Genomic DNA, 15,000 nt, shown 5'->3' with positions numbered 1-15,000 from the left:
GTCAATATTTTAAAATAACTCATCATTGTGTGGTCTTTATTCTACAACTTGTGCCGTAAAGCATCCTAATATTTTACTGTGTTGTCCTAAATTACACTGTAACTAAACTGAGAACGGCAATAAAAGGGAAAATGTTGTGGGTTTTAATGGCCCAATTTCTCTAAACTGTCTCCTGACAACTTTATCCTCTCAGGAGTCTGTTGTTTCACTCACAGTCCCAGTGAATGAGAAGGAATACAGAGGAAACGGAGTAGAACTCTTACAGTAGGACACTTCCATCACCTGAATCAGAGAGGGAAAGCGAGGTGAGGATTCTTTGTGCTCCTGCACTGTCTGCAATCATCCAATATTGCTCGGTAGTCGGGAATAATCAACAGCACGCATCCACCTTGTTTGCATTGTTTGCAAAAAAAGGAAGATAAGCTGGCAGCATTGTAAATACAGAATCCCAGTGGATGATGCTGACTCAAGGATGCAGTAACTTTTCACTTTCTATAAAGTCTGTATCGCAAGGTGATCAGTAGTTAACTTAAACACCCACCATAGGTGGGTAGCACATCCTGCGATCTGTCTTTGTGTGCTCTCAAAGAACTCAATGGGCATTCAAAGGGCGTTCACTGTTATCCCTTGAGGAATCGTGGAAAAAAACAGACAATGCCCACAGTAAGGACCGGCGAGAACTTTTCTTTTTGTCTTTCTGTAGCCCATAACTCTGTCTCAATCAGCTAGAGACACAAGTGTCCAAGTGGCTGTGTTGTGGTGAAGTGCCTGCTTTATGGCATGTCTTTATCGTAGGGGATATTTGTGCAGTGTGAAAAAGCCATTAGTAGCAACACCAGCTCCAATCTACCCCCTTCCTTCCTATCATTGTATGTTGCAAGGGTGTGAGGCTGTTTCAGTCACTTAATTCATGATGGAGACAAACACCCACTGACAGGCCTTTTCAATGGGACAGGCCGGGCCTTTTTATACGTCACTCTGTCCTTTTCAAGACCCCTTTTCTCCTTGCTCCCCCCCTTTAGCACAGACTCTGTGCCCCTCTCATCCTAGTCGCATTTGATTAAAGATCAGTGCTTAGAGGGAAAAACTGAAATCAATAGTGTTTGCATACAGTGTGTCAGGATAGGTTGCAACCTTTCAACAGCATGCACTATAACTACAGCCTAGGACTTGTGAAGAGCTACAGCAGTGGTTCGCAGGGCCCACTTGAAAATGACGAAAGTGTTCGCGGCACACATCTGACCACTTAAAAGGCCCGTACAAACACTGCGACGTGTTGTGAGCTTGTAGATCTGCCTTTTTCAAATAGCGCTCATGTGGCCTAGTCGCTGCTTTTGGGCTTGTTTTCATAGACCTGGTTGCTTATTTCTCTCACAAAATCTGGCAACACTTCTATGGGAGACGCTAACTCTAATTATTTTTATAGAAGTGGTGGACAACGTTTTTAGCCGCCACACAGGTCTTCATCGGGTCTTTACAACAATAGCGACGATTAACGTCAGGGTGAACATGGCCAAATAATAACTTAATAGCCAAACTATCTCTGAGGAAGCAAGCTAGCATGTAGGCTAGCTGTCCTGTTATTACTGAGCAAAAACTTTTTTCTCACTACTGCCTAGGGTTTAACACCGGGAATCCCGGGATGCGGGAATCCCGGGAATCCCGGGAATCCCGAGGTTATTTACCATCCCGGGAACTGACTTCGGTTCCCGGGATCCCGTTTTTTTTTTTTTCTTGTTAGAAATGAATACTAATTAGTAGAAAGGCCTATCTACAGCGCGGAGGAATTACTATTATAATTAGCCAAGTTACTTGCTGCGTTGCCGGCCAGGGCAGGGTCCCATCGTCCCGTTGTGAGAACCAATATGGGACGCACTGAATGTAACATGAACAAAATAAAACACAAGTGGCCGTGATGCCCCCCTGCCTGCCCTGCGCACGCTGATTTCACCGTTTCCTCTGCTGTCAAACAGTAGACACCAGTTGACTAGTTGAGATTCAACATCAAGTGAAACGCTGCATAAACAGTGGGTAGGTTTGATTTCGAGCCTATATTCCAGCTTAAAATGCGCGCAAGCCAAGCAATGCTTTTGATAGAGAGAGAGGAGAGACTGGAGAGAGAGAGAGAGAGCAAGAGAGAGCTTGTGCGAGAGAGAGAGCGCGTGCGAGAGAGAGAGAGAGAGAGAGAGAGAGAGAGAGAGAGAGAGAATTAGACCGATGTGGTCCGATTTTTTTATCATCATTAATGTAGCCTACCCTACCTACACTTGCATTTTAGAACGTTCAAACTACCATTTTACTAGAACTACCCAGTAGAACAAGTGAACTGCACAACAGCTGTCTGTCTCATTGATTGTCAGTGGCAGCGCATGCATGTGCACATCAAAATCACACTACAAAACCCGACATTTGATCAACAACAAAATATAGATTAATACATTTGACAACATACAGCCAACATCCCAAAATGGAGTCTTAATATCCAGCAAGTAGCCTAATATAAATTAATAACTGCAAACAAATTACAAGTTTAGGCTATATCCTACAAAAGTAGAGATAAGCTGTGACCTCACCGGCGCTCTGATGATGGACAATAAATAAATAATCCTTTTGCAAATTCTCTTGTCAATAATGATACAAATGGAACGTTTATTTCAGCAGCTAGAGTTTGACATTGTTTGAGTGCGTGTTGGGTGCACAGCGCAGCTCCTCGTTTAAGTTAATTGTCTTCACCCGCTGCTGCGCAACAGGGCAGATCTCCGCCAGGGCACTATATTATATTTATATATTATATTTATATGATTTAAAAAATCTACTTAAGTCATTATTAGTGCAAGTTCATAGGTGGACACAATAGGGACATTTGGGCACCTCAATATAAAATTGGCTATTTAAGTATCTACATATAAATGCATTTTAGTGGGTAATTTTTTTTTTTTACCCTTTAACGGGAATTCCCGGGAAGCCCGGGAAAAGGTCTGAAAATTCCCGGGAATTAAAATTAGCTATTTCCCGGAAAATGTTAAACCCTACTACTGCCCAAAGGTTGCCAAGGGTACTTCTTGCTAACGTACGGTGAATGCACGTCAGGTTGAGTTCAGTCCGCAGGTGGACGGATGGTAAATTCGACGGACAAAACGCGAGAAATGTGTCTCCCCCTCCGCTTCTGTTGTCTGCCCACGGGTCTAACGTCGAGCATGTCACTTAACACTCTGTATTTTCAGAGCATGTCTATTTTAATGATCAATCAATCGTTTGTGTTCCACCTTGGATCAATGGAACTTTTTCAAGGTTTTTTTTTCTTCTTGACTTTATTATTTTCAGCTCAAGGTTTACTTTTAAAGAAGAAATACCATGAAATTGTTGCTTCATAAAACATTTTTGTGATGTCATATTATCATTAAAGTCTTGGTGTTTTGCCAATTATTTGGGGGCCCACTTGCAATACCCTCACGGCCCACTTGCAATATCCTCACGGCCCACTAGTGGGCCCCCGGCCCACAGGTTGAGAACCACTGAAACTACAGTGCGTCTGCCTTTCTGTACCATAGCAACACCAACATTGCTGCAGCATCCCTTGGAGCTTTGAAGTCATGTGTTATTGGTTGGTTGTGAGGGGGGTAAGGTATTTGTGAAGGTATGCACACAATCTGCACATAATACTAAGGGCCTAGGTTTGGGCATTAACCTTAATTTCCAGGCAGACAGACAATTTGTACATACACTAATGCACACGTACAAAAAAAATAGATAAATATATAACATCCTGCTGGTAGTCAAGTAGTTTTGCACCAAAATCGTCTTCCAGGATACTGTCAAGGGAAGCATAGAAGGACGGCCCCCCAGGGGGTTATACTTTTGAAGTAGCTACGCAGACATTTCTCTCCCTGTCAAGTGAATGAGATGATCTAATTTGGAGGCTTTCTTGTCAGGGGTTAGGATAGGATGGGAGTGTTCCTCAATTAGAGCACAGGTGTATGACATTCCTAACATGCTGATGCCAAAGGATTGAGAGCCTGCTGCTGCAAATGCTCAACTGCTGCTGAAAGTTAAACTGGGGTACAAAAGTTAGTAGTTCGTGACGTGTCTATATTGGTACTTAGTAGATCATCAAATGATAGCCCAAAGATTGTGTCCTGTAGAAGGCTATGGGTTCTGGGCTGTGAAATTATCTTATTGTCTTCTGACAGCCATGAAATATTTGAGCTCTAAATGTGTAACAAATTAACAAGATAGATACAACATCATTCAGAAGAAGCAGTGTTTTATGGTTGGATAGCTACCCATTTAATTAATTTCAACACCAAATCATTCACACAGTGTCACGTCGAGCCCACACAGTCAGACCAAACACATTAGGAGTTCATTTCAAAAACATGGCAGCATAACTCGCGATGACAATCTTTGTGGCAGTGAAAGCGTAGCCTAAATGTTCCAAGTCTTAATAAGCATTAGCTGGCAACAGCACAAAGTATCACACTCCTCTTCTTTGTTTTAATGCAGGGCGCTTCGGCATGGTTCCCTCCAACTGAAAAAAACACCACAAACAACCAATCATAACTCGTCCTACTGTGCTCTCTAACATTTGGGTGGAGAGCAGAGAAATATGCTTTTCATCACACCAGACTCCCTAACAATGCTCGAGTGTATAGCTAGCAGTGAACCATGCTTAAGGACACATACACTCCTATGATCAGATGAGACTCTGGGGCACTGTATACTATTTGAGCTAACAAGGCTATAGGTACCTGACTTCTTTCCCACACATACAATAGTCTCAAAGTACAGTATTTTCCTAACACATTTTCCTTATAAAACTCAGCTCGATTTTCATTCATTCAGACAGAAATAGATCAGGCCCTTTGGGAAGTAGGTGGGGCTGAATGGAGAGAGAAAGACTCCTCTTTTAATCGCAGACTTCAGTGACCTTGGCTTGGTCTAAATGGGCTACTGTACTTCCATTACCATTAGGCTAATCTGTCATGGTGGAAGCATAGTTTCCCACATGCCACAGCTATACCCTGGAGGAGATACGTTTGTTTTGTTTAAAAAATAATTCCCATGATTGTCTCATTTTCGTTTTTCTTTAAACAACCAACAACTGACACATTTTCTCAACATGACCCTCATTTTGTAAGTGGTTTACATGATCATTGAGAGGCTGTCAAGTATGTACGTAGGCCAAAGCCTCATGCTACCCTCCATGGACAAGTATTTCCCTGCTGGGAGATCCAGTGATTTGCAACAATCACTGAGATCATGGGTGATTTATAAACCCATGTACATCTTCCATGTTTTTGATTTGTAAAGTAAATTAAAATTCTTAGAAGTGAAAATAAATGAGTCTGACTTACTGTAGGCCTATTTTAGCATGACTCAGCGCACGTGATGTGAATCCTTGCACATCCCACAAAGGGTTTAAGAATGGATTTTAAAAAAATGAAACAATCACTTTATAGCTTTGCTTTTGTCATAGACCAGACCAGATGATCAGGAAGGCCCTGTTTGGACTCTGGACTGGAGATCTCAAAGGGAAGATCTAAGATGTAACTAGCCTTAGCAGCCACACCTACAGTGGCCAAGTCTGGAAAGATGATCAGTAAAATCTTAAAATTGGTTCTAAAAATAACAGAACCCAATGGAGGGAAGCTAAATTAGAAGATAAAAGTAATACGATTCCTTGAAATATATTAAGTATTAATCAATAGGGCTGCAGAATTCTTCAAAATCTGGTGCTGTGCCATGTCTTGTTAAACAAGACAATACAAACAAAGAGAGCATAGCTTAGCAGTAGTTAACAATACAATATCATATTATCAAAGTATAAAACCGTTGTGTTGTAAAAAACACTGAACTTATCTAATCTTTTCAGTGTTTTTAATTTTGTACAAAAACATTTAGGTAAACATGCATCAAAGATAGTAGTCCTATATGTTTAAATGTAGATTGTGAGGACCAAGAGGAAGCTGAATTGCCAATATAATTATGGGCCGATAACAAGGACAGAAGTGATCTCCATTTTCAGCTGAGGGAGTCACTCACAACAGCTAATACAATCATGCCTAGTAACACATTTCTGGGGTTGTTACTAGGTCTGGATGCAATTGACAAGATATTACAAAGCATATTTTAATTGATCTGTATTGATGGGGATTGTATAACCCTGATCAAATTCCAGTCCTTTGTATGTTTAACCACTTACTGTAATATAAATATTCTTTGCAAAACGGACATGAGTTACTTACTAGACCACTTTTTTCCCTCTACACAAAATGTCTTTGCCAAAAATAGCCGATCTACAACATCACAACACATCGCAACACAACACGTTGTTACCTTGTAGATCTCCCATTTTTAACTAGTGCTCTCCCCAGAATATGATGCTGGGGTGGTTAAGGTTCAATGTGATCTTTATTGTTACATCTTGTGTAGAGTGAACATCTTTATTGTTCAGCTCCTCAGTCATTGTAGCAGCATTAAACAATAAGATAATGAGAAAGAATAAGAAATACATAGACCGTTGGTTCTCAAAGTGGGGTCCGGGGACCCCCAGACTAGAGGTCCTTGAGGGGGTTCCAGGGGGTCCCCAACAAAATGTATAAATATCATAAAAATCGATTTAACCACTTTAATCATATTATACATTGGTTATTTGAAAATAGACGATCTACAAGCTCGCAACATGTCGCCATACGACGCGTTGTGACCTTGTAGATCTGCTATTTTCAAAATAATCTTGAAAAAAGTAGAACAATTTGGAATATTTTTTAAACACAAATCTTGTATGGGGGTCCCTGGCACAACATATTTTTAGATTGGGGTCCGCAGTCAAATACGTATTCATTATTTGACCGCGGCCAGCCCAAGCCTCCGGTCATCGGGGGGCCTGCTTGGGGGTCACATATACGTGACCCCAAGCAGGCGCCCCACACAACCTGCGTGAGGGGCGCGACCACCCACATAAGCATGCCCGGGCATGTCTCACCACGTGTTGTTGTTGTTGCTTGCGAGCGCCCGCCCAATTGCCTCCTGTCCTTCTAGGTTTTTCTTTTGCCCAATCATCGGGGGCCTGCTTGGGGTCACAAAGTTCGAGACTTTTTTGTGTTATCCTTTTAGCCTAAATGTCTGACTGTACCTCGTGCTGTTTACATCGCTGACTAATAAAGTATTCAATCAATCAATCAAAAATAGACGGCCTGAAGATCTAGTAGTGCTGATCAGAGCGCTATGTCACACGAAGCTTGGCCAATCAAATACGAACATTACATTTGTAACACCCAGGTTGGTTAGACGCAATAGACGGTGGGTCTCACACATATAATGTCCTGGTTTATATAGTAGGATGGCCAATTTGGGGCCATGCATGTCGGGCGCGAAATGTTCTAATGATGAATATAAAAACTTTCTAAAAAGACATTTTAAAAAGACTTTATCGGTACATCCTTGTTTGTGACTCCACTCAGCTACACAGCTGAGAGATACAAACACGTAGCTTTGGCAGTGAAACGTGATGCTACTGTATGCTAGAGTTTGTATAGTAAATGGTTTATGGTTCCTATAGGGGCTAGTAAAGAAAGACCTGAAAGTGTCCCCATGCTTGGCAAGACAATTGAAAGAACAGCAAACAAGCAGGCCAATGTGTCCACTCAAACAGACGGGCTTTAAGCCTGATTTACACTTCGTCGTGCAATGGTGTCGCTCGCCGAAAATAGCCGATCTACAAGCTCAGAATGTGTCGCAATGTGCTGTGAGCAAGCGACGCTGTATGACAAAGTATGAATGAAGCACTAGCATTTATACACACTAAAGGTCCTACAGTGTGTACCTGCCATTAGGCTATAATTTAGGCAGCATAATAGAGTGCTGATGCGATCACTTCAGAGAAATGGCACTGACACATATTCAAGAGAAACATTATCTTAATATTATTATTATTTTCCTGACAAAGTTTCTAAGAGGCCTGAATTCAGCCTCGGCTCCAAGCTAAAGCCTCCCCTTCTTGATACTTGAGAAATTATGCTGCAGCAAAACGTTGGATTAGCCTGCCATTGCTGATAGTCTCCCTTTATCATTCCATTCCTGCTAATCTCTTCATCAGGCATTTCTTATCAAGTAGATTTCAAGTAGGCTAAGTATGTGTACCATTATAGCAGATAGACACTTTTAAATATTTTCCCTTTAATGACTCCTTATCACATCTCAAAATAATGTCCGCCCAAAAGTGTAGTAATGAAAACAATTTGGCCATAGAGTCTCTCTCGCTTTCAGTCTCACTTCTCATCAGGTCAGTGTGGCACCACACAGGAGGAAGTGAAAACAGCAAAACAAAAACAAGACTGAACTATGTGTAGTATACTCCAGTGGTGTACATAAAAGCAGTGGTTTGGTCTGGGTGGCAGTTTTCCAGCATTCTGCTGGTCAGTGGGAATTTACTTTCCCGTCCCTCCTCCTTTTCCTGGCACTCTCGCCAATTCTCACCGTCACCCCTCTTCCTGCTGATTCATTGTTACCACCTACTTTTAAAAGTTGGCAGAATTTGATATTTGATGCATTATTAGTGAACCATTTGGGATGCAGAATAAGCAGCCACATCTGTCTAGACCAGCACATGTCCAGGAGAACTTCACAGGAAGACACGAGTGTGTGGGGATTTGACAATCTGCCAGGCCAAACCCTTGGACTTCAATTCACAGTTTATATTGTCCTGATTCCCACCCAATAGAGCCTGTCCCTAGATCTTTTCTAAAGGGAAATTCCAACAAATACAGTCTTCTTGAATTAGTTATGTCCATGCCCTGGGAAAGTTCTAATTTATTCCGCTATTAGTTAGCCTAACTGCTGTCATCCAATAGCCAGAAAAGAAGAGTTTGCCTAGTTTCTCAATGTAATAGATACCACAACAATGCACAATTCAACAGATTAAATTGGAAACTGGCGATGGAGACTGTGTGCATCCTATCATGGGAGATATCACATTATATAAATAAAACTCACAAACGGTGAGTTTGATATTCCACAAAGTCTGTCTACCATTTGCTGTCCCTCGAAATGACATCATAGAGTAGCATCTGCTGTTTATATTTGGGAGAAAAGGAAATCAGGAATGTATTTACACACCATTATACAGTATTGTCCTCTGCCATAAGAGTAAGATATTTTTTTTTGAGTAGGCCTAGGCTAGTACTTAGTATTTTATGGTCCAATTCAATCCATACGGAATATTCTGACCTTATTTCTTCAGCTCTAAATATAGACTCAGTCACTTGTTTTGTTATGATCTGCTTCACAATCCAATCCAAAGTAGAGACAAAATAGAGAAACCACAGCAAACTAACACTCATGTTTGCCATTACCTCTATAATATTGTATTACGTTTCTCCTGGACAAAAGAAAGTACCCTAGGCGCTCGGTAGAAGTGCCTGTCCACCACCGTGGAGGTTGGGGGTTCGAGTCCACCACGGTGCATGGGGTTTTGTCAAACGTTTATACGAGCACATTTTTCGGGGGAGGGAAGCCGGGCAGGGAGGGTGATATTTGTCATTGCACATACTCCTCCGGGCTGGGGCGGCACCTGTCAGCAGAGTGTTGGGCGGGAGGAGTAGGACTGAGGCTTTAGTCTACGTCCTCCTGGTGGGGGCTCCTCACTGGAAGGTGAGTCAGTAGGATACGACAGCAATGACAACACACGTGAGTGGGGAGGAATTAATTGGCTTAATGACAAAATTGGGGAGAAAAGGGGTAAAAAGAAAAAAAAGAAAGTACCCTACAAACAATATATATATATAATATACATATACATATACATATATATATATATATATATATATATATATATATATATATATATATATATATATATATATATATATATATATATATAATAAAAATTTAAAAACAATTAAACTGAGGTCTGTACTCATAAGAGTGAACATATATCCAACTTTTTCCATCTTAGCCTAACTGAAAATGAATTATGTCAGAGATTGCAGAGATTGAAATAGGAGAGTGGAAACTTAGAACAGGGGGAAGAATGTGGCCATGGGAGGCGTTGTTGAGATGGCTGTAGTCCCAGCTGGCTATGGTGGCACAGGACCCTGTTCAAGCAACTGGCCATATTCACACCTCCAAGAATGAAGTAAGAGCCAAATGGCCACTGTGTGAATACGGTCTATAGCTCTGCGGTACATTTGGGTAACCCTGCAAGCCATCAGGCTCGTCCAACTTACTAAACAGGTCTTTCTTTGAATGCGCAAATCTGAAATCTGGTGTCTTACAGAATTTGACATACTAAGGCAAATGCTAAAGCTTGTGAGAACTTGGCAGATTTAGCTCGAGCGTTTGTATTATGCATTGCCTCATTTTCATTATACTTGGTGAGTCCGGAAAAGCAGCCTATAAGCTGAAGACATGCAGCTAAACCTTTTCACAGCATTAATGAAGAAGTAAACATGCCTTATCCAATGGAACACTTTCAGGCTATAAACCTAATACAAACTATTGATTCAGAATAGCAATTATAGAAGACTATGGATTATCACAGTAACAGACCAGTTATTATTTATTTATTTTGAGAAAACCAGAAACTACATCCTTTCTGTATCGTAATCGGATTTAAGAATGTAGGGGCGACTCTCTTTGGAATGTAGGATAGCTGATTGCTTGCATTTTGTCAATAGTATTAACTATTTTGTTCACTCATGGATGACATTTGAGTTCAGCAACTAAGGTTTTAAAAAGATTCACTCACTGGCTAGTTACTTAAATAGTTTGTAGTTTGTACTGTAATTTAACTTTTATTGAAAATGTCTGCTTATTAGCAGTGGCACCATTTCTGTTGCTGTGGTTGAACACTACTAGAATATAGGAGAAATATGCCAATAATGTACCATTATATATCGGGGAGGCCAATAGCACAGATGATAACAATAACAAGAGCAATAATATTATGGTATGTACCTGTATTACAAAGGCAAGTTAGACAATTAGAAATGTCCAACGCACCAAATAAAAAGTATGTTGACTGTTTGACTGTATGTAGTAGTGCTAGGAGATATAACTCAAGAGAGAAATACAGAAAAAAAGGGGACAGAATAAAACAAGGCAGGGTAAAGTGAACTTTTAAGGTTTTAACCTACTGTACATCTGCTCTATAAAGGGCTGTAAGGGCAATGTTATAGAACAAGAAAAATCTATCAATCTAACCCTCAGTCCCTTGGTCAGTCCCTTGGTCAGTCCCTTGGTCAGGGAGACTACCAAAGGCAACACCAGTATTTGACAGGTGGCATTTTCCTGTAGTGTTGTGCTTATGTGTACCATAAGTGTACAACTGACTGTCATGACTACATGACTTGTCCAAAACACGTCATGACCACACGATGGTTGAATGACTAAAACACATAAGATTTGAGTGGTGAAAAGGGACCACACCTGTTTCCCATAACCCCAGAGCTCCTTCTCCTGTGGGGGTTCGACTGCTGCTGACGCTGCACATCCTGCCCTGTGCCACTCGTTTAATACTTTACTGTGGAAGTGAACCTCAAAGTTTCAACCTCAGTGTGACCATTACATGAGTTACATACTGAACTGCATACTGCCTGCTCTACAGCCTGAATACAGCAGCAGGCAAAAGAGTTTAAAGGGGTTCCCTCTGTTCATTCACAGTAGGCAATTAAGCATGAAAATATCTGGAAGCCATTTCTGCCACCCAGTTCCTATGAATCAGAGACTCAAATGAGTTATGACTGAAATAGCGCATTTACGACTATGGTATTTTCCGGATACAGCTATAGATAATTACCAATGGACATGAAGTACTAAATCAGACTGTATAGCAAAATAAACATATCATCTTTTTTATTACAATACAGCTTATGATTACTCTTCAATGGGAGATTACATTTATAGAGGTCTCAGTCTAACAAGAAGTGATAGACCAGAGACACTGCTGTTGAGTTAAATACATATAACTAGTTATTTTAATTGTGTTACTCAACTTTATAGTTCAGACATCCCTGCATAAGATGACTGCTTATAATGTAGGTGATCTACAAAGTAAAGTTTACATGAGATGTTCATTTGACGATGGTGTGTATGTCATTTTAAATGGTGAAAAAAAACGAGTCTATATAGAATGACACAACAACGTAGGAATACATTTGTGTGATATACTGTTGCCTAAACATGTTAGCTAGCTTAAAAGGTACTCACCCACCAAAAAAAACATGATTAAAACAGGGTAAGATGGGTAAGCCTACATTAATCAGACATAATACAAGCTACTAGTATTGGACTGTCATGAATGGGTCAGGCACTGATGTTGATTTCTTTCTAAGGGCAGAGGATTGAAAAATGCTGTGTCACAGACACAGCACTTTTTCCCCCCAGAGTCAAAGGCTGTGTAGAGCCAAGTCTAGGTGCAGATGTTTTATCCCAAGGCTGGAGGTCACCCTACTACATTCACTAATGGACCACATGGGAGTAGCTTGTCCTGACTCCTGACAGTCACATCTGCCAGGAGAAAAGGAGGCAAAGGGTGGAGCCTAAAGCAACAGTCTCAGTAGCCACAGCCTGCTGCTCCCCAATCCCGCACAGTCAGTCACCATGTCCCACAATAAAGCAAAACACTCATCTGCTGATGGCCCTCCTCCTTTTAAATGTGATTAGGAGTTTTCAGTCTGCTGCCTCACAACTGAGATTTAAGATCAAACGAGAGGAGTGGATAGATACAGCAGCTGCAAGTCACAGCTGTGCATTCAAACACTACACTAACTAGTCCTGAAGCCCTTCTGTTGCATAGCATTAGCCTAGTAGTTGCAGCAAATGTCCTGAATGGGAAATGCTTGTTTATTTTCTAGTAAACAAAAGTTATAAGTAATTTGTATATGAAGAAAGAAAAAGCGGGATAAATAAATCAACAAACAAATAATATTTTGTTTCTGTAAAAACTAATAAAACACTAATTTATTTTCTCTTTACAAGTGTCCAGAAGTACAGGCAACTATCCTGATAAGATCCATCTGAGGTCAATGTTGACCACCAAATGCCACCAAAATGTGGTATGCCATACCAACAGTCATAAAAAAAAGTGTGACTCCTTACCCTCCTTCAAAACCTCCATAAAAGAGCACCTACAGGTATCTGCAATTTGTAACTGGTCCCTGTAAAAGTCTAAGCTTATCACCAGAAATGACTAACCCCCCCCCCCCCCCCCCCCAACTGTTTACTGTATATATTTTTCTTTTTTTATTACTACTAGTATAGATGATGTTTTGCATATTATTGTATATTATTGTTTGATGTCTCGATGAACTGAATACACAGGACCACAATGGAAATAAACCCTTAGGGCTTTTTGTGTTATCCTTTTAGCACCTTTTGTATACATTCGCACTTTACCTTCTTTGCAAACTGTTAATAAAGTATTCAATCAATCAAAAAACTAAACAAAGCTATAGCCAGTTTGACAGTCGGGATGGTAGACTTATTTTACTTCATCACTGACACACAACAACTTCCATTAGGCCTAAACGCAGTCAGTGCATTGCTTCTTCTTCTTTTTCTCTTTTTTTTTCAAAATCTATTTCTGTATTGAGTCTGTAATTTAGGTGGCTCCATTACTACATTATTTATTTAGATTGCGAATCACACAGCCCCAAGAGGAGAAACCACAAAACTATGCTCCTCAATTACAGACCTCACAGTCTGTAACCACACCTTAAAGCAGTCCCCTCCTCACAACGCTGTCTACACACTCCATGCCTTCTGAAAATCACACAGTCAAGGAAATTACACATTAAATCTCTTGTTAAGAAAAGTGAACCCCCCCCCCACACACACACACACACACACACACACACCCCGCCCCACTAGTAAGGAGGGAGATTTGACATGCTGCCCGACAAAAGACCTAAGGTTATACTTACACCAACAATACACTGTTTATCCATACAATAATAAAATGTGTTTATCAATGTTCATTTTTCTGCCTTGATTTATGAGCCTATATTTTGTGGTTATGCAGAAGGGGAAAAAGATACAGAGGAAAAATGCTTGTGTGGGTGAGACAGTGTTAAGAGATCACAATGGCAACATATTTGCTTTGTACACAGTGAAATCCTCAGTGTTCATTTATCCAGATTTGTAACTCTGATTTTGCTGTGTACAGTATCCGTGTCTGTCTCTTCTATTGTCATAAGGCAATAAGGCATGTACCAGGTCCTGTGTTGAAAGGGGTACAGCCAGTGGTGTAAAGTAACTAAGTACAATAACTCAAGTACTGTACTTAAGTAAAATTTTTGAGGTAATTTGACTTTCTTCAGTATTTCCAATTTTCAATACTTTTACTTCTACTCCACTACATCTCAGAGGCAAATATTGTACTTTTAGTCCACTAAAATTATTTGACAGCTTCAGCTACTGTTTACTGTGCCGATTTAAATTATTATCACAAAACATACCACTTCAGCCCTATATATATTTCAGCCATTTGAAAATAGCCTATCTACAAGCTCAGGCTATTTTCAAAAGATTTTTTATACATTTTGAACTTGTGAAATAGGACATTGGTACTTTAAGTATATTTTGATGCCAATACTTTTGTACTTTTACTCAAGTACATTTTGAATACCGGAATTTTACTTGCAACAGAGTATTTCTAAATTGCAGCAATGCAGTATTGATACTTTTACTCAAGTAAAACATGTGAGTACTTCCATCACTCACTGGGTACAGCTATAAGTTCCCCTGCTGCGCTATTTGTGACAGTGAGACTGGAAGGTACTTTGGCATGTTGCCCAACAACTGCAGGTCAATACTTCCAGACTCTGCGGCTGCAATGCCTTTCCTCTCTCACTCACTGAAATATGTCTTCATTTCCCCAGCAGCCACTACACACATTCAGTCACAAAGGGCTTCTCCTGTCCTGCATGCTCCACCTTTCTGCCCCCATGTCATCATGCCTGTACAAACTCTTTATTTCACCCCCTTAAAACACCTCTTTAC

At 40.5% G+C, this 15,000-nt stretch overlaps 1 protein-coding gene across 1 annotated transcript in view; it reads right to left on the bottom strand.

Annotated features, from left to right (window-relative positions):
• The window catches only part of nectin3a (nectin cell adhesion molecule 3a), a 37,658-nt gene that overhangs the window by 21,565 nt on the left and 1,093 nt on the right, over window positions 1-15,000 (bottom strand). The gene's annotated exons all lie outside the window — the stretch shown is intronic.

Source organism: Gymnoscopelus braueri (assembly GCF_963280865.1).
Source record: "Gymnoscopelus braueri genome assembly, chromosome: 5".
Taxonomy (NCBI): Eukaryota; Metazoa; Chordata; class Actinopteri; order Myctophiformes; family Myctophidae; genus Gymnoscopelus; species Gymnoscopelus braueri.
Note: the sequence above shows the minus strand (reverse complement) of the source record. Positions and strands in the feature narration are given on the sequence as shown.